This window comes from Ctenocephalides felis, unplaced genomic scaffold (assembly GCF_003426905.1).
Source record: "Ctenocephalides felis isolate EL2017-DRISC unplaced genomic scaffold, ASM342690v1 CF-g0.4_SCAFFOLD_01170, whole genome shotgun sequence".
Taxonomy (NCBI): domain Eukaryota; kingdom Metazoa; phylum Arthropoda; class Insecta; order Siphonaptera; family Pulicidae; genus Ctenocephalides; species Ctenocephalides felis.
This window is the reverse complement of record NW_020537324.1, coordinates 11417069-11438584: the sequence shown is the minus strand read 5'-3', so window position 1 is coordinate 11438584 and position 21516 is coordinate 11417069.

Genomic DNA, 21516 nt, shown 5'->3' with positions numbered 1-21516 from the left:
TGTATATACAACTACAACTATATTCAACTAATCAATAAAAACAATAAAATAAAACAATAAGTTTATTTTTTAAAATAATGATTTAAGAAAAGAATATTCAATAAATAATGATAAGCAATAATAATAAACAATAAAAACAAAAAATAAAACAATAAGTTTATTTTTTAAAATAATGATTTAAGAAAAGTATATCCAATTTAATTAATTAATTATCACTATCGAGTATATTGAGTACTTTTCACAAAAATATAAGTAAGAAGGACCAAAAACTCATAAAAGATTATATTACATTATTATAATAAACTGTATTGTCTATATCCGATGTGTTAAATTAGTATAATCTCCAATATTTAAAAAAAATATTTTTTCTACACTAATTTAAGATCGGATACTTTGTCGAGATAAATAATAAGTTACTATGATTGTTGAGTATTATTATTTAAAACAATGTGATGCTTATATAGTATTTTCAAACTTCGAAACGTTTTCGAAAAATAATATTTTATAATTGTAATAAGAAGCAAAAATATTTAGTAATTATCATAATTATTATGTATAAAGTAAGAAACAAATAAAGATTACGTAGGGGTAATCTGTATGATATAAAAACTATTTGAAGCAAATATCGCTTAAAAAACCGTTATATTTTTACAAAAGATGAAACAAACATCATTATCTATCAGTCCAATTCTATTTATTGTAACACGATATGAAGCCCTTAGTAAAGCAGTAAATATTCAGTTTAATGACGAGTTGAGATAATATTGTTATCTATATTGTTTATCTTATAGAATCACTTGAAGATATAGCTGTTTAAGCTATTAGTGAATTTAAAGATAAATTTGTTCCGAAAAATTTCAACTATAGTGTATTATGTATCAAATAGCGCTTATGTAAAAATACCGAAAATACCGGTATTTTTGGGATAAATACCGGTAAAAATACCGCCAAAAAATCGGTCGGTTTACCGGTTTTTCGGTATACCGGTACTGTATAACCTACTTCATAGTACGTTCGGATATTTTCAGGTAATAAATTTATCAACATAATTTGCGCAAACAAAATAGTTTTTGATCCGCATATAGGTGTTATTCCAGAAAAGATCATATTGCAGAAGAAATATATTACAATACAATACACTATGTTAAAGATAATATTGTGAAATGTCTATTCTATTAACAGAGAAAATAAAAGAAATCTATATTAAACATGGCTGCATTTTGATTATGATCTACCAATGAATTTTTCATTTTTTTATATTTTACAGTAGTATCCTAAAACACAACAGAGATCATTAATAACACGACGTAACATTATTATAAGGGAGTGAAATAACATTAGGGTACAAATCGAGCACAATATGAAATCAGAACGTGTCGGTGGTGCTGGTGCGCATTCCGCGGCGCCTGTTTCTGTTACACGTCAAACTTTATCAATACTTCCTCAAAACCATTTATAACGATTATTTATTGCAACAAAAGATTTCATTTTTATATTAAAGAAATTTTATGAAATGAAATATAAGGCAATGTTTTGGAATGATGTATGATTTTTGAAAGAAAGTTTCAATCTGATTATAATGTAATACGTATGAACGCACAAGGTTTTTGATGTAATGATTTTGAAAAACAAATTGAATAATATGAGTTTTTGACATTTTACGATGAGTAAATAATTATCAAGGTCTTCGATTTCTCGAATTTATATGATTCCAGGTAACGGTACTGAATGGATATTAATGCTCAGAGATATGTATTTTAGTCAGAGCTGCATTTTAAGCTGCATACGTATACATAGATGCAGGTAAAATAATATGGAGCAGAAAAAAATAAATTTAATAAATTCGATTAATTATTGTAATTAAAAAAAATGTCATTGGTCTATAAAATTTGAAGGATATTGCTTTGCCTAATGATTTCAAGTTGATTTTATTCAAGTTGATCTTTAGATACATGGTTATAAAATTGATTTCGCCGGCTTGAAAATTACTTTCGGACTTATGTTTCTTTGGCAAAGTTTCTTAACATCATCCTAAAAATTAGAAATGCAAAGTGTCAATTGAAATGCAATCATAAAAATAAATGTTTGATTGAGAGACCTGTTTCTTTCTTCAGAAACTTTGATTTATTGAAACTATTTTTTTAGCATAAATGATGTAGTTTTTAGTTAGTGTTTATTTACAAAATTTTGGTCTCAATAAAAAGATTAAATATTTAGAAATTTAAATAAATAAAATTATCTACCGGTCTTATTGAAGAGCAATAGCAATTGGGTAATTAATGAAATGTCTACAAACATCTTGTTTTTATCATGCACTTAAACTATACTAAGTTAATATTCAATTATACTCCTCATATTTATAAAATACGTTACCTATTTCAAACCGATAACAAATATCAAATCCTTCAGTCAAAAACTTCTTTGCTGTTACTTTTTCATATAGTTTCAAAAAATACATACACCAGAACTCTTTTCCGTAGGAGAATTTTAAGTACATAGCAAATTAAATTTTTTGATACAGGAAATAAGTACTTAATAGAATTTTTAATTAATAAATTTTAGTCATTTATTGACAACACGACGTTTATTGGCTATAATTATTTTCAATATTTGCAAGAGGTCCATTAAAGACAAGTTGTAAATTATATGGTAAATTGAAAATAATACATTTCATCATGTCATGTATATCAATAAATAGACGAATAAATTAATAAAGATGCTCAAACAAGTTCTTATTATAGATCAAATCTAACAATGTTTCTTGAATATTTACCTTAATCTAAATATGACAGATTTGTCTGGACAAAATACACATTGCACCCAGAGAAGTGCAAACCCTATGACAAATTATCATATAGTTCGTCCCTGCCCTCCCGTTCATAAATCTCCTTGAAGTCTCTCTCTACGGCGCGTTAAATCTTATAATCTATTGTGACCGCGCCTTTCTCATGCTTCTGCTGTTCTTTATGTTTTCTTTAATGCCATCTACCGAGCGGCAAACGCAGGCAGCAGAAAATATGTTATGGACCGCGTTCGCTTTGAGTTTTCTTCTTCGGAATCGTGCATTAGAATTGACTGCGGCTGCCGCAAACTATTATGTTTATCGCTGTACGGTAAATGCGGCGAAAATAACCACTCACCTTACCGGTGACGACGTTAGTGTAAAAACAGCCTCATTGAAAATACTGCATACTGAGCGAAATGTAAAGAATAGCAGGGAAGGAAATTGTTTTGAATGGAAGAAAATAGAATTTACTGGTTAATCTATAAAAATAACATTTTATAGCATTTTTTAAACAGAAATCAGAACTGCATGTTCTATGAGTGGAGATTGCTATAGTGCAATGTACTATTTGTTTGAGAGGGCAACCCCGCGGTCAACCACTCTTCGGATAGTATTGTCGCGTATAAGTTGCAGCAATGCCCACAAGAAGCACTGGAACTTGACTCAAGTACAAACTTGATGTCCTACTGCTTGATATCGAGGTAGCCAATCAAATCCGGTACTAAAATGTGTTTGCCCAGGTTCTTAACCATTGCACCACGAACGGCTTATTTTATTGCAATAAAAATGTTTGTATGCAATGCTAAATAAACTAACTTGAAATATTGATACTAAAATATTTTTAATTTGTTTAATTTATAGCACAGGCATTTTTGTATTGCATACCTACATATTGCTTGAATTTCATGGGTTCTTTCAAAGTAAAAAATGATTTTCACACATGCCAAATTCATCATGTATCAATAACATTCACTAGATTTTAAATTAATTTCATAATGTTTCAATTAAATGTAAGTAAAAGTTTTTAACCTAAATTGAAATGAATGTATGAAATGAATGTATGAAAGTCGATTACGATTAATATCAGCAGTTGCAGAAAATCTTACTGTTATATTTACTTTGTAAAGTAAGAATCGTTTGTAAAATGTAATTCTACTTGAAAATTCTTAATAGAAAATAAAAATTACTTATCTAGTTCAATTAAATTAATGTCGATTATTATTATTTATATTTTTTAGACAATTAATTTACAGCGCTCTGATTTTGGTTTTGGAGCACTAGAAATCAAATGCAATATTTCGCATATATGAGCCATTGGCACTAGAAAAAGATTTATCTTCTAATGTATAATTAGGTACTTTCATAAAAAAAACAACCTCATAATTAAATGTAAAATGCACTGTTTATTATTCAAGAAAAATAATATAAATATACTTATAAGTAATTGGATCTAAAAAGCAAAACTCTCAGTACTGTGTAGTTTCTATAGTAAAAACACCATTCAATCGTAAATAGAAGCACCATAATGTACAAACCACTTTGATATAAAAGCAAGTGTATAAACTATTTCTATAAATAATTAATAACATCGCGGAAATAACATGAAATGCTTTCTACAGGAATGTAATACCTCAGACTTATGTAGGGTATTTAAATTCAATTCTCTAAAGATCCCCATGGAAGAAAACAGTTATGAAAAGGTTTACTTATAATTGATTTTGTAATTCCTATTGGAACGAGAAGTGTACATTAAAATATTAAGGAAACTTCTGAAAACGTACAAATAAAGTATATGATAGAAATAGAATCATCATCAGAAATTTAATAACACTTTATTAAAAAATGTGATTCAAACCTAAATTTATTTATAAATTTATTGTATCTCTTCTAGTTATAAAATAAAAAATAAAAACTGAAAAATCAATCTATTCTCTATCATTTACAAGAACATATTTTAATTTATATTTATCTTCGCAAGATATTCGCATTAAATTGTCCAAGTAAAATGCACAGGAATTGTCGCATTGTTGAATCGAACGAAAACACTTCAAAGTTGAAATATAATTCGTTTAGCCGTTGTCTCGAGTGGCACCGTTTTGCTTTTGAAATACTTTTTAATGTAATTTCTTTGTAGCGCGCTAGAAGGTTTTTAATATTTAAATAGGAGTTACATTACACCGCCATATTATGTTTAATACGATATTGCTTTTTGCGTATTTACATTTAATACATTGCTGCACTTTTAGATTTAATAAGATTTTTATGAGCTAATATATTTGTTAATAATCTTTTTGTGAGCTGACAAAGTTTAAATTAGTTTTCTTATATGAGAAACTTGCATATATATGTTATTCGCACCTGTGAGTCAGGTATCTTGGACTAATTAAAGAAAATAGATCATTTTCAATAATGTATCATAATTTGAACATATGCAGTAAAAAAATTACCAATTTTTAAATAATGTATGTAAAATATTTACATTGTTGAGAAGTATTTATTTTGTTATTCTATTTAAAAACCAACATTGCACTCTTGGACAAATTGTGTTGCCACATCACTCCCTTTTCTTATTTCACAGCAAAGATATACCGTGGCGGATATAGCTCATAGGTAAGTCCGACTCACATGTCGGAGATCGGTGTTTCGATTCCTGACGCTTCCTAATAAAATAATGAATTGTAGTAACAAATTTGTATGTGATAATATGTAATTGTAATTCTGGTGTATAAAGTTGAAATAATGTAATATATAATTATAAACTGGTGTGTAAAGTATGAAAATATCGAAAATGTATGAAAACAAATACCAGTATCAACTAAATATTTTGACATTATTAGAAAAAGGCGCCATAGCATTAGTAGACAAATGAAGAAGATGGATTAAGAGACAAAAAAAGTTAGTAAAATTAAGATATTGTTAAAACGAAGTAAATAATGTATTGTGCTCGAATTTGGCGGCTAAATGCAATATTAAAGCGAGGCCAATAAAAATAAAAAATAATATTAATAAAAAAAAGAAACTCTTGTACTCCTGGACTTCTTGTGTGGCCAAACACTAAAAAATATGAAATTTTGTACATTTTACATTCTTCAGAAAGTTATGCGTAAACCTTTTAATTTTCTTCATTCATTTAGAACTTTCAAATTTACTTTTTCCAGATTTGATAACTATTAATAATATTTCAAATAGTTACAATTTGAAATAAGGTTAAATACACTATTTCCAAGAAAATCAATGTTTACGATTCGAAAAAGAATTCATTTATTGACATTATTTTGAATGATAATCAACTAATAATGATAGTTGTTTCATAAATCAAGATCATAACTAGTGGGGTGGGTGGCATCGTGCCTTAAGGCAAATTGCTGAAACTTCCCGTACCGTAACGAAATGTTCGAGGATTACTGAATGTTTTCAAATAGATTATTATAAATATTGAAACATTGTCTAATATTTATAAATATTATATAAACTGAATTGCAGAGTTGAAATTATTTGTAAAGTATATTAGAACTATAGTCAGAATTAAAAATAAATATTTTCGATATACAAAAAACTAAAAAAAAAACTAAAAAAAAAAAAAAAAAAAAAAAATCCAAAATCGATTATTTTGTTAAGACAAGCAGAAAGTTCTTTGAATCATTTAAATCGGACGCTTAGTTCTCTCAAAAACTGCCATTTTTTACATATTTAGCTCCGTATCTTCAAAATGGCTGGGCCTGCCTTTGCCAAAAACTAATAAACACTTCTCCCAATCATTACTAATTGAATGTTTTTTAGATCATTCAAATCGGATACTCCGTTCTCTTAAAAATACGATTTCTATTTTCTGCACTCTTGGCTCCGTATCTCCGAAACGGCTGGACCTGCCTTTGCCAAAAACTAATCAGCTCTTTTCCCTATCAATAGGAATCGAATGTTTTTTGAACCATTCAAATCGGTTGATCCGTGCGCCCTAAAACGTGACTGGAAATTTGTATCCACACATACATACACACACACACACACACACACACATCCATTTTTTCTGAGGTATGCCAAAACGTTCAGAAACCTTCAAAACGTCGAGAAATGTAAAAATTTTCAATTCCGATTTTCGGCCCATTACAAAAACTTACCCTACGGGAAGTTAATTAATGCACTCAGGGCGTGTGCAACTATTTTGTAATGTTTGTTAAATGTTTTTCATAAAAAAAAACAATGAAACTTCTATTAATTTAATATATATATATATATATATATATATATATTGCAGATTTGCATAAATAATACGTTCTTTTTTCTGATCAAAACTAGGTTTGTTGTTAAGTAAAATAATAAAGAATGCCACAATTTTGAAAATTTAATGTAATATAGAAACTTTTCGATTAATTTGATAATTTAAACATATTAGAAAGCTTACGCATAGGGTAAAATGTAACATATAACTTGCTTTTTTTTTTTTTTTTTTTTTTTTATTTTGGATATAATTTACATCTGTCCAATGGACAGATTAGGACATTAAATGGACATTAGGTAAATTTTGTGAATCACAAGTAACAAAAAGCTGTCTGCAAAAATAAACTATTGAATGCGACATATAACTTGCTAATGATAGTAATATTAATATAAGAATTATTATAATATATCAAAAATTTATCACTTACAAATTCTGGTGATGTTTTAGAATGATTTTAAGTAGCCAAAATATAAAGGTTAAATGTGTGCGTTTCATACGCGGACCTTATTAATTGTATAACGATAAACTAATAATTATAACAACAATAATATTTATAATCATTTTAATAATCAAAAGTTTATGTAGTAATATATTATAATACTGCCAAGTATCGTTGCGAATTCGCAGGCGTAGCCCCAAAGACCATTCATACTTTTGGATGTGTGCATTTTATTCGTAAACGTTATTAATAACCTTGTTAATAACATAAAGCTATACTAATGATGCTAATGACAATAACATTTATAGTATTTTAATTAATATAAATTTAGCTAGTAACAAATAAATATCATTTTAAGTATCGTACTGAGTTCGCTACTGCTCCTAAGACCGTTTATCATCTCGAGTGTGTACGTTTAAGTCGTAGACCTTACAGTAATATAAAGATATACTAATGATGCTAATGACAATAACATTTATAGTAAATGTAATAAATATAAATTCATCTAGTAACGTTTAAAAATGATTTTAAGCATCGTAGCAAGTCCGCTGCTGCCCCAAAGACCGTTGTTTATTATCTCGAGTTTCAGGCGTAGACCTCGCTAATAATATAAAGATATACTAATGATACTAATGAGAATAACATTTATACTAAATGTAATAAATTTAATTTCATCTAGTAATGTTTTAAAATATTTTTAAGTGTCGTAGCAAGTCCGCTACTACTTTTAAGCGTAGCCGTAGCCCCGAAGACCGTCCATCATCTCGAATGTGTCCGTTTCATGCGCACTCGCTACGACCCCGCGTAGCGCCGTCTCCACTAACGGCCTTATAACGAATTGTCACATCCGCTTTGTGCAGAATGAATTTTTGTCTCCGGCAGACAATGTTGAATTACACACAACGGATTTATTTATTAGATAATATTATATATGTGAGCACCGCCTCGGTGGCACATTCCCGTTGTTTGTGTTTCGTAAGGTTTTGCTTTTGCTTTTCTTTGCGGAGCGTTCGCAGAAGTAACGTCTTAAATTCTTGATATATGATGACTGGGAGATAATGGTCGGTTGCGGTAAGAGAAAGCAATTGTTTTAATTCAATTGTGGTATTTCATAAATTCAAAATTATTATTTTTAGTATTTAGACGTTGTGATTAATTGTGCATTTCAATTAAATGATTTTGGTAAAGAAACCATAAAAATAAAAAAAGCTAATGTTAAAATATCACTTTGTTTGTATCTGTTAAATAGATACGTCAAATGAATAATTTTCAAAAAAATAGTAAAATTTTTTTAGTAGTTGTATTTTGTACCGGAGAGCAAAAAATAAGTATCTGAAGAATAATATTTTGATGCTAATGAAGCATGGCATTGTATCCAAATTGATAGAACAATCCGTGCCGTAATTTAATATTTGAGGTATAATAATAATTACAATTGAATTGAAAATTAATTAATAATTAATAACAAATGTTTCAAACAATTATTTTAAGTTCTGCAATTTTATTATTAATATATTTAATTTATTATCTATTTATAAATGAGTGCGTATATTTAAGTGGCGACTTTGATATTTGTTTACAAGTAACGTACATAAAAAAAACCTAATCCTTGCCATGACTTAAAATGTGTCAATACAAGCCATATGTATTCTGAATCATTCTAATCGTTCTTTCAAAACTGATATTTTTTGCACATTTCCAAAATAGCTAGACCTGCCTTTTTATTTGTGTCAACAAACTAATATTCAATTCCATCTGTATTACATCGCTATACAAAATTAAATTCGCGATTGAGCTACAAAGGAATTTCTCTGAATGAATTTAATCTCATTGAGTTTAATGTATCATGAATTATTTATAGATATTTTGTCGGTCTATTTTAATTTTGAACTGAAGTACTTCCATTATAAACGTCTTCAAGTATCGCTTTGAATTCTGATACTTTCAATATTTTTCTCTATTTCATCATTCACATTTTAATTCGTAGACGTTTATATATATATATATATATATATATATATATATAAATATATTTATATATATATGTATATATATATATATAAATATATTTATTTATTTATATATATATATATATATATAAACGTCTGATATATATGTATATATATATATATATATATATATATATATATTTGAATTTAAATATGTTTGAATGGCTGCGAATTAAAAAACATTTAATTATTTTACAATTACGTCCGCAGCAGATCCGTAACGTAATGAATAATCAGAGACCTAAATACTTGTTTTCACATGAATTTTCCTTCTCAAACGCCTTTAGCCGGAGAGAGATAAATTGTTACGTAGTAGGAGAGAAGTATAGTCCGAGCGCACAAAGAAAACAGATGAAGATCCTTTGTTGAAATAAATTGAAAAATCAAAATAACAAATGATCTTCCGTCACAGTAACAAATTAAAAAAAATATTGCCTGCTGGAAAATGTGTTCATTGTAAATACAATGCGATACTGATGTAGGTTTCTCGCGGCTATAAATAAATTTATATGTGTGAGGTAAATAAATATTATATATTAGGTTGGCAAATAGGTAAGTGTGGCTAATACTAGTAGATGATTTCAATTAAATTTTCAGGTTTGCAGACGTAGTCCAGATGTACATGGTCTGTTCAAAAAGTTTTCGGAATTTTCGTTTTTTCAAAAAAATATTTATTTATTCGTCTACATTAATGTGGTCCCCTTCAAAGTAGTCCCCCCAGATATAATACACTTATGCCAGCGTTTTTTCGAATTTTCGAAACACCCTTGATATTCACTTTTTGATATGTTCTTGAGCACTCTCAGCGATTTTCTTCAATCGAGGAAAACCGCCGTCCTTTCATGGGTCTCTTCAACTTTGGGAATAGGAAAAAGTCACACGGAGCCATATCTGGTGAATTTTTGCACTTTGCAACACTTTATTTCATTTTTTACGCAAAATTTAATACAAATTCTTTGACTTTTCAATTCTTCCATTGTAAAAATCGCCGAGCTCAGAAAAACACGTCGAACCTTAGCGACTACCACAGACAAAGTAAACAGTGAATATAGCTGAAAATTTCACCATACTTTAGGGGCATGTATACCAACACAATAAAAAAAAAATTTTGACAATCAGACACTCCAGACCCGCGAAATTTAATTATTAGTAATTCCGGGTACTTTTTGAACAGACCTCGTAAAATACCTTTTTTTATTGAATAGAAGACAATTCAGCCATTGCAGAAAAGAGTTGAACTTGATTCTCGCGTAGTGTTGGTTTGACGCTGCTTGAAAGATGGAAATTCAAATCAATTTTTTTATCATATTTAGTTTTTTTTATTTCGGCATTTTAAGCTCACAAAAAGTAATGCTCTGTTTATGGCGATAATGCCTTATAAAATGACAGTGTCAAAATTGGTTTTCCAAATTTACTTCTGGTGATTTTTCACTCTAAGATAAAAAACGATCTGGTCGTTCATTTGCAGTTGATTACAAAGAAATTGCCTACTTTTGCTCTCACTACCCAACCAATTCTGATGCCTACATTCAACAACTAACGAGAATGAACAATGCAGTTGAGAAAAAGTAGCCTAAATTGACAAATTGACAACGAAACAGTCATTAATTTCATCATTGATGAATAATTGAAGCTTGGTTGTGATTTTGCCACATCCATCATATTGTCTTGACCTTGTACCATTTAACTATATTTTTTTTTATCTGTGAAAAAACTTTTTGTATATTGAAAAATTGAATGATTATGATGGTATCAAATTGTTCCTGATTCAGTTTTTTGCTAATAAAAACCAGAAGTTTTATAAAAGTGGGATAATGATGCTGCTTTATAGATAACAAACATTAAAATGAACAAAGATTAAAGAATACAGTTATATATTTAGTTCCACGAAGAAAGTGTGTTTGATTTTCTAATAGATATTTGCACTTACTTATTTGCCAACCGGATGAAATTAATAAATTTCATTAAATTATATGATTATAAATGTAATTATATATGCAAAAACAAAGCAAAGCTTTTTTTGTATTATTACGTAAAATATTGAGTTTTGTAGTAAACCTCAATCACTAAGCTTGATCTGAAAAGTACTCTTTCTATAAACGCGATCAACGTAGCAGGTAAAGTATGTAAAAGCTTATGTTAATATTTGCATTTTTTCCTTTAAACTCAAAATGACTATATCTGAGTACCATAAAAACACATTTTCTCGAATAAACAAGCTGCTCTTAAGCACGCGTAAACGGAATAGAAAAAATCTATGGTTGTAGGCTACATCTGTTTAAAATATGCAGTTTTTGCGGAGAATTAAATCGCATCCGCCGAGGGAACTAACTGCAGCACCGCTCGTAAAACCCGGAAGCCGGACTATTTTCCTCCAGGGTGGTCCGCGAACTAGTAGCCGGGAGATCGGTTGCTGCGAGCCGGAAATTGCAACCGTTCGCGGGCAGCTGTCCGAGGTTCAAGTGTTCCGCCCGCTCGAATATCCGTAATGTACCTATTTTAAATCACGTAACACGAGAGTCGTCACCTTTATCATGCGTCCGCATGCTGCAATTGACGTTTTAGAAGTTATCCACGTTACATTTTTATTATAGGCTTCTTTCTTCCGTGCTTTTTTTGACATAACATTAAGGGATACGCTTCGTATAGAACATGATTAGAATATTATATAATACATTTTGTAAATAATTTTGCAGACTTTATTCATTATTTATAGGTTTGTAGATATTGTAAGATTGGCACAATATTACATTTTAAAGGATAATTTGGTTTAACCAGTTAACTTAGTGCTCCTATTTGACTATGCGCATAGTTTTGTATTATCATCACAACTGTCGTATAATATTGTATATAGGTAAAATTGCCACGAACAATTAAATATTTTACACCGACATCAACTCAAAATATTTTCAATATCTTGAAATTTCAAAATATGTTTCTTTTAAAAAATTACAATCTAAATAGACAATGGTCAAAGATTTTTTTTATATCTATTTATTTATAGCAATCAAGATGCAATTTATCTCATAAGCTATAGTGACATAGGAGAAAAAAATAAAATAATAATAATAATAATAATAATAATAATGAATAAATAAATAAGTAAATAAAAAAATAAATAATAATAATAATAATTATATTATATTAAAGATTATATTAAAGAAAAAGAAAAAAAATAAATAATTAACTAGAGTTCACTCCAACGAGTGAAGCCTAGTGTTTCATTTAAGGCCGCTTGGCCAGCATCTTTTCAATCTTCTTAGTGATGAAGAGTCGATTAGAGACACAATAAGCTGGTTGTAGTGGCACTCAATTTTCGAGAGGTAGATCGAGCTTCTGTCCTTGATGACATCTGTGACGTATGAAATATCTAAATCTGTATGAATAGCGTGGTTAGTTATGTACCACGGTGCGTTGACTATATTTCTTAGTATTTTGTTTTGACATCTTTGCGTCATTACTATATTGGATTTGCGCGCATCCCCATAACTCGATACCGTGAGTCCAAACGGGTTTTATGACGCATTTGTATAGCAGTACTTTATTATACACCAAGAGCTAATGGTCAAAGATATATGCGCCTGACGAATATAGGGAAAATACGAACACACTGAACCAAATTGTAAATATGGACAAAGGTTTTATATAAAAATTTCCCTATATTATTACAGTTTTTGCGACTGTATAATATTAAGAAAGCTATAATAACAATCCTGTCAGATGTTGAGCATCATTATCACAGTGTTATCGTAGTAATCAGTTCAAACGTGATTTCCATCTTGAAAAGTTTATTTTAAGAATTCTTTTCTCAAGTTTTATGGAAAACTATTTATTTATACTTAAAATTATTTCAATTAAAATCCATCACCTCATCAAACAATTACCTGGACTGGTGATTTCGATCAATTTTATTGCAATTCTCATGTTTGGTGAGTATTTGATTCATTATTCATTTTTGCTCCATGTAGAACAAAATGGTATACTGATACAACAGGAATAGACAAATGACAAAATACTATTGCAAACATCACAAGGCCAAAAATTAAAACACTTAGATTGCATTTTCCTTAATGAAGATGGACTGTAATAAATATGTTGAATTAATTAATCTCACTGGTAGTTAAAAAATCATTAAAGGCTTCTATATCATGTTAAAAATCATAGTATAAATATGTCACATTTTTTTCAAATTTTATCATATCAAATAAAAGCAGTAATTTGCAGCAATTGAAAATGTATTACTCGAAAAAACAATAAAGAGCACAACTATAAAGTACAATAAAGAGTATTTTAAGATATTTCAAATCTAACAGGGATATAAATAATATCCAATATTCAAAGTATATTTACTTCGCAATGACCATTACCTTCTCATCAACCTGTAACGACGATAGCAATTCATTGGCCGTACGTTCAAAGTTTACGACAACCCCAGAAATCGTGCATCTCTAGTCATCAACGTGAAACTAATTAACGAATTCGGGTATTTCGCTTTCATCCATCAAACTCCGCCCAATATCTGCACAAGCTCAGGCTACTTTATAACTGTTGTTATACTCGTAACATATCCTCAGACCACTCGATCTGGCCGTCCCGATGTCGGTTCAAACACACCGCCGGACCACATATTATCGTGTTACGATGTATTTTCCTTCCCGAGGCAATTTAGCAGGAGGAACGATACTAAAACCGTTTTAAACATCGCACAAAACTCCGAGAGCGATAAACAATAATGTTCTGCGCATGGTGTGCCATGTTGGGGCTTAGGACGTATACAATGAAAAATTAAAACAAAAACTTGATCGAGGAACATGACTCACCTAGAATTTTTATTATTTGCATTTCTTGTTTGTCTTATATAAAAATTAGTAATATTTCAGTAATTGTTCTGTCTCAAACACAAATACGCTCAATATTAACTTATTAAATATGATTGCATTACGTTTTTCTACAAACTAAAAAAATATAGAATGTGATATGGTAAACATAAGTCTATGTAAAATATGAACGACTTTGCTATACTAATATATTGATATATTTAGTAATGAAGATTTTATTTCAATTATTTTGCTTTTTGTTTTTTTTAGCAATCAGAACTTAAGTCCTATAAGCTTCTGTACTATTTCACGTACTACGTCGTGAAGATGGCAACCCAAATAGTTGTCTCATCCCTATGTGATAAAATTTAATATTACAATTTCTGTAATATGGCGTTCATTTCTTAATGCAGCATTGTCCCAAAAGTGTTATTTTTACTAGAAAACATATTGCTAACTATATCTCCAAGAAAAAACCGATGTCACTACTACTTGGCATCAGGCTTAATGAAGCGGAATCGAACCCAAGACCTTCTGATTCAGATATAATTTTAATTTAATGACACAATTCTCTAAATTCGTGATTGAATCGTCTTACCATGCTTGTTTTGAGATAGGAAATTTACTGTTGGTAAAGTTTTATCAGTCCTTGATAGATGGGAACTAGAACTTCTACCGTCATGTTCGTGAAAATTAGTATTTCAATCCAACAGACTCAGAATTTTAACATGAAATCTATAGGGTGGAAAAGATCATGCAGATATGTGTTTTGGTTGGTAATGTAATGTGTCAAATTAGAAAATATATTTAAAACATATTAATAAACTGATACCTTAATAATGTAATCATAATTCGATATAAGTTAACCCTCCATAAGCTTGCGCAACTTTGAGGACAATATTTAAAATTTTTCGACATTTTACCAAATAATTATGCTTTTTGTGAGATAACACATAAATCGAACATTCTAGAACATTATCAAGCTAACCAATACCAATATTTATGACCTTTACTAAGCTTTTCAACCTGAAATAACATTTTCACAAAGTGCGAACAATATAGGCTGCTGTGGCCTGAAAGTCACATAGTTCATCAATTCTGAAAATGTGTTTAAACAGAACTTTGATTTTTTTATTTGCATTCATATATGGCTTTTAATCACTAATTTGTATTTCTAATTTTTTTGAATGCAAAACAAAACTTCAATCTATAGAGGGCTAGGTATATTAGCCAAAAAAATTGGATTTTTTGACTATCTGTCACTAAGAATAAAACATTTTAGAATCTACCGAGTCAAATAAAGTATTGTTACAAAAGGAACAAACTTTCGACTTGTCCAGTGAAAACGATCAAAGGGCTCTAATGCGGGAGAGCACCCGAACGACGGTCGAGGCGGGCACTTCAAACAACCCCAAAAACCATTGTGATAAACACCGCAAATATAAACCGTTCCGCGCGCCCATAACCGCCCGCAGTGAAAACCTGTGGACGCGGATACGTGCGGTTCACAATCGGGAGCGCATTGGTTTTGCGAGCTTTTTTCTTATCGAAAGCTCTTTGCCTACGCTTTACACGTCAAGGGAAGAAACGACAGTTGTTGAAATGCTTGGAAATGATTTGTAGCCGACGTTGACTTGGCAAGGAATATGAAATGTTTTGATTATGAAAATTCATGATTCAAAGACAAAACTTAACAGGCGTTAGTAAATACTGCGCTTGAAAGTTTCGAGCACTGTTTAAGCGTGTGTAGTTTTAAAAATGTACATTTTCTTCTCTATCTGCCAAGCAATTTTCTATGTATTTATTTATTCAGTAACTGGTAACGAAAAGTATTGGTTCCCATAGGGTAAGTTCTGGGAATAGCAAAAAAGTCGAAAATAAAAATTTTCATATATCTTCACGTTTTAAAACCTTCTGAACATTTTGGCATACCCTAAAAAAAATGAATGTGTGTATGTATGTGTGTACGTACCGATAAAATTTTTCGTCGACGAAATCGGGAGCACAGATTAAGCGATTTGTATGACAAATCATTCGATTTGTATTGAAGGTAGATTGGCTGATTAGTTTTTAGCAAAAGGAGGTTGAGCTGTTCTGGAGATGCAGAGCACAAAATGCAAATCAACCAGTGTTTGAGATAACGGCGCATCCGATTAGAGTGATTCATATTGCTTGTGTTGACGGTGTTTGTTTATGTTTTCGTTCTTATGGATAAACATAGACAAAGGTTGACGGCAAAAAATAAACACTTACATTATATTAAATTTATATAATGTAACAGTATTTATATTATTTATTTTAAAATATTTAAAACAATCGTTATTACATATTGATACAGTTTTATTGATGATTAGTTATTTTTATTTTGTGAATGTTTAATTACTGTACTGGAAGTTCCAGAAATTTGCCTTAAAGCAAAATGACATGCACCACTAGTTTATTTTTATAAATTGACTTAGATTACGTATTGATACGAATGTTAAATCAATGCTCTTTGCTCACACCTCGCAAATTAGTTTGAAGTATTGTAACTTGCACAAAAAACATCACAACACAAAAACAACTCTAAAAATAAAAACCAGAATAAAACACAACTAACGGATCACATTAATTAGCTCAAACATAACATTGATTTTTCCAATCCGACGATCCTACATTTCGAAATTAATTTATTTAAAAGAAGATTTAGCGAAGGATGCCCAATATCTTTACACAAGGAGACGGCCATAAATATAAGAACTGACAACAATTCGCTTTGCAATGACTATAAAATAATCCTTGACCATTTTCAAAACACCACCATATCAGAATGAAGCGTGATCTACATTATTTTATTATTTTACTAGAAACATGTGTTTTCCGGTCTTTTTACACTTTCGCAAAATTTGGAAACACAATTCATTCAGTATTTAGACGTTAGACAATCGGTACACACTAGAATGTAACCAAAAATTGTAAAAAAAATAATTAGTTTAAATGTTTCAGTTATTAATAGCTTGATTTATCACAGTGTAATAGTGTAGTCTATTTTTGTTTAATTAATTTCTGTAAGTATTTATATATAAGTACTATAACTTTATATTATTTTCCTCCTACACCATATACTTCTTTTAGTTTTTCCACTGAATGACGGTCTCGATGAAGACCAAAACGTATGGATAAATAAAGTATTTCAAATCTACTTTAGTTTTTTTACTTGGTGTTACTGCCCAATTCTAAATAATTTATCAATATATATATATATATATATATATATATTCCACTGGTCTTTTTCGAGAACAACTGCAACCAGTAACTATTAGAAAATGTATGCAAGTATCATAATTTGCATTTAAACTATGCATATGTATGTGGACGCAGATAGCTGTTATCTGTTGGCAAACATTCGTAGTTGCTGCATACTGAGTGATCTGTTAATTATTATGATATTTTGCTAAAACCTTGTTACTTATGCACATATTTGATAGTAATAATATACAGTTGCTTAAATTGAGATAGTACCAATAATGAAGAATATAATAAAGGATAGTTGAAGTTGTGATTGTTTTCATTTCTGATTGTTATAATTTGAAAGTATAAAAGAGTTAGTCGAAAACAAAAAAAAATTAAGTTTTATATAAACTGCTATAAATTAGATTATAAAAGCCAAGCCCCTCAAGTCTCAAACGCGTTAAAAGTTTACTATATCCAATGTAATGAAACCGTTTTCAAAAGCTATTTTTGAAATCTCTCTAAAGCTTTTATATTGTACAATTTATACTCCACGTGCGATGTCTGATATAAGAAGCGCGTATGCTGAATTTATTCGAAAACTTTCCACATAACGAAAAATTCTTCATTCGAGCATTTAAATAAACCTTCTGGCGTACAAACATTTTTCATAAATGCGACGATCAGTAACACAATATCTCCTAAATAACCTTCTGGTTCAGTTCATTTTCATTGAATGACTTTGCTGTATACAAGATGCGAAGTTAGAATTATATGATGTGTAATGTATGAGTGATATTTTCGCATACAACGTGGGTTGATACGATAAAATGGTGTAATTATATGAATATCAAAGGACAAATTGCTGATGAAAGATCACAGGTACCAATTCAATTTAAATTATTTTGGAATATTAAATAATCCTCACAGCGTGAGCAAAGAACATTGATTCGAATCAAATGAAGTGTATGAGAAATCTTGTTAATATTGGTCATTATAATCTGATAAATTAAATCAATAAGATTAGTATTTTTTCAACAAATTGATGCTGAAAAAATTAGCTAAAAAATTAATTATTTACAACAGTGTGAAGGAAGTATGATAAACAGGGTAACTCATTACAAAAATTGTCTCTGCATGTTTTTATTAATAAACAATCAAGAATTCTCAGATAAAAACACAGTTTCATAATTTTTAAATGCAAAGCAAAATATTCGGAATTTTAAATACTTAAAAACTTCAACATATATAGGCGATCAGAAAGGTGAAACACTATTTTAAAATAAGAAAAAATGGAATAGTAACATGTTCAGAATAACCTAATTTCGACCACGATTTGATTTCCACAAAAGACTGATATCAGACATAGCTATGTTTATTCAGAATAAGCCCATAAAATTGAAGACATTGTTCATAACTCACAGTTATTCTATTTTAGTGTTAACTTGATCTTAATGCAAAATTGTGAACAATTAAAAATTGTCGTAATTCCTAATTGTAGTAGTAATTCCTACCAAACTATAATTGAACTTCAAAACCAGGCTAAATTGTGGTATTACTAGTGGTTTTCTAAGACGAGAACTAAGGGTACTATTTTCCGGTAAAATAGAACGTAACCTCCTTTATTAGTAGTAATTTTATGTATTTGCTGTGAAGTCAGGCGTTTTAGATATAAAACCTATTTTAGAAAACGTACAAACGTCAAATGCACAATTTTATCGAAAGCGCAATTTTTTGATGACTCATTGATAACACATACGTGAAGTTTTATGTGTAAAAGGCCTAATCGCGCAGCATGTACATAGCAGCATATAAATTTTGACAGTTTTTAGTACCAAGAAAGAAGCATCTAGTGCTAGTTATCAATTTTATTTATCAATTACTAAGCCTAGAATCAAAATGCTATGATATAAACTCATCTCTGAAGCAACTAGAAGCGCCTTATTTAAGATATTACAACAAGTACAGCTAAACTATCCGGAGGAATAATAAACTGAACTTTCAAGAACAAAAATAGCGCACCTACCAAGTGTACTTATTTTCATGGTTCCAAGCGCAAACTGTCAGATCCACAACCTTTTCACATTCTCTTCTCTGAGTTATAATAAAACAAAAATGTGTGTTCCGTAAGTCTTTAAATGGGCACGTGTTATATCTGTTTCTACTAGACTTCTAAATCCGAGTTTCGAGTTAGCAGTGTTCGAGTTGAATACGAGATCTTTGCTTATTTTTTCCACTCGTCTTCCTCGCGACGCGAGACGAGTATTTTTCCTTTAAACGAGTTAAATTATAGCAATTTCTTTTTATTTCATCGGCGCCGTATAAAATCAACATCCATGTTGGAAATAAAGAACAGGAAGTAAAAAAAATATATATAAACGGCGGAAAAGAGGAGCATCATCAGAGGTACTGCCTTGTCTTTCTTCTGAAGTTCCGAGATTGACGACGGCGTTGATGCCAGATGAATAGAAGGGATTTCTGCAGCAGAGTTAAGGGATTCGATGGAATAAGATTGCTTTATTTGGTTTTTGTGGTCTGCATTCGTAGAGAAAAATGGCGATGAGAATATCTAGTTATTATAACAAAATTCTACAAGAGCCAGAAAATAACTAGTCAGCTACTAGTACATATATCAAAGCAAGCATCTGTATTAATTTTAAACGCTCAAACATTTATTAAGTGAATGTAAATTTCTAACTAATTAGTTTATGATAGTCAAGCTATTAAATTGCAATCATCATTAATCAAAGCAAAATATTATTTTCACACTGCCGCATCTTTATTATTGTGTATTAGTGAAAATAGAACAAAATCGATACACTATAGTACAAAATAAAGTGGAAGTGAACCGAACGCATTAATCAAACGATATTTAAAAATAGAATATTATATTTATCCTTCGGAAAAAGATGGAACCTGTAGTCGGTAATTAAAATATAATCAAGAAAATGTTTTAATATCAAAACTATATATAATAGTGAAAGAAGATACTACACCCACTATAAAATGTATATGTGCTGACAGATTCATTATTTTTAAGGTTGAGTTTTCTATGTTATAAAATTAGAACATGCACTGATTTGAAATATTTTTGTATAATTGATCTGAGAATATTTTTATGCAATTTTTATCTATCCCCCAAAACTATGGTAGATAATTTACATGTGGATAATTTACAAAAATAAAGAGCAATACAAATCAATAATTATAATTAAATGCCGTATGTTTTATTTTATTAAGATGTGTTGAAAAAAAATCATAAGTGTATTAAAAGAAAAATCATAAAATATAGCCTGATGTAGGTGAATAGGATAGGACGGGACAAAAGGTCCAATTTGACCAAATGAACTACAATACAACACATAACGCGTATCAAACAAAAATTTGTTTTACTGTTTTTCTAAAATTTGTCATCTGTATCCCATAGGCATAGGTTATGTTAAAAAACACATGCAGGGGACAAACACATATAATGTTTAAAATTGAAATTTAAAGGAATATTACAAAAAAATTGCTACATTATTCGACCAATGCAAAATATAAGTTGAATGTATGATTACACCATTTATAACCTTACTTGTTTTTGAGATGTTGGTGGTGTTTCTTCTTACCTGCGGACATTCAAGCCGCTAAAGTGACAAGCTAAAAATTATAACTTTTCTGCAAAGCCATCTGTTTGAATAATATTTGCGTTTAAATATCATTAAATTCTGCAAAGATAATTGGGAAAATAATTTTTATTTTGAGCAGTTTGATTGATAAATAATGAAATTTTACTATCCCAGTTCTCAAAATCCGATTACCAGTAAAAGTATGATTGCCATGCTCTATATCCAATTAAATGAAATTGCAAATCGTTATTGAACTGCGTAAATTTGTATTTTCAAAACAACACGTGACACCTCGCCCTGCCGTGACAGTAATTTCATTACGTTTTATATCGTTCTGCGTTGAATTTCGGATGCGTTTGTTTAATTCAATTATTAATATGCAATTATTAATCAGAACGCGGCATTTTGGACGTTTGTAAATAACGC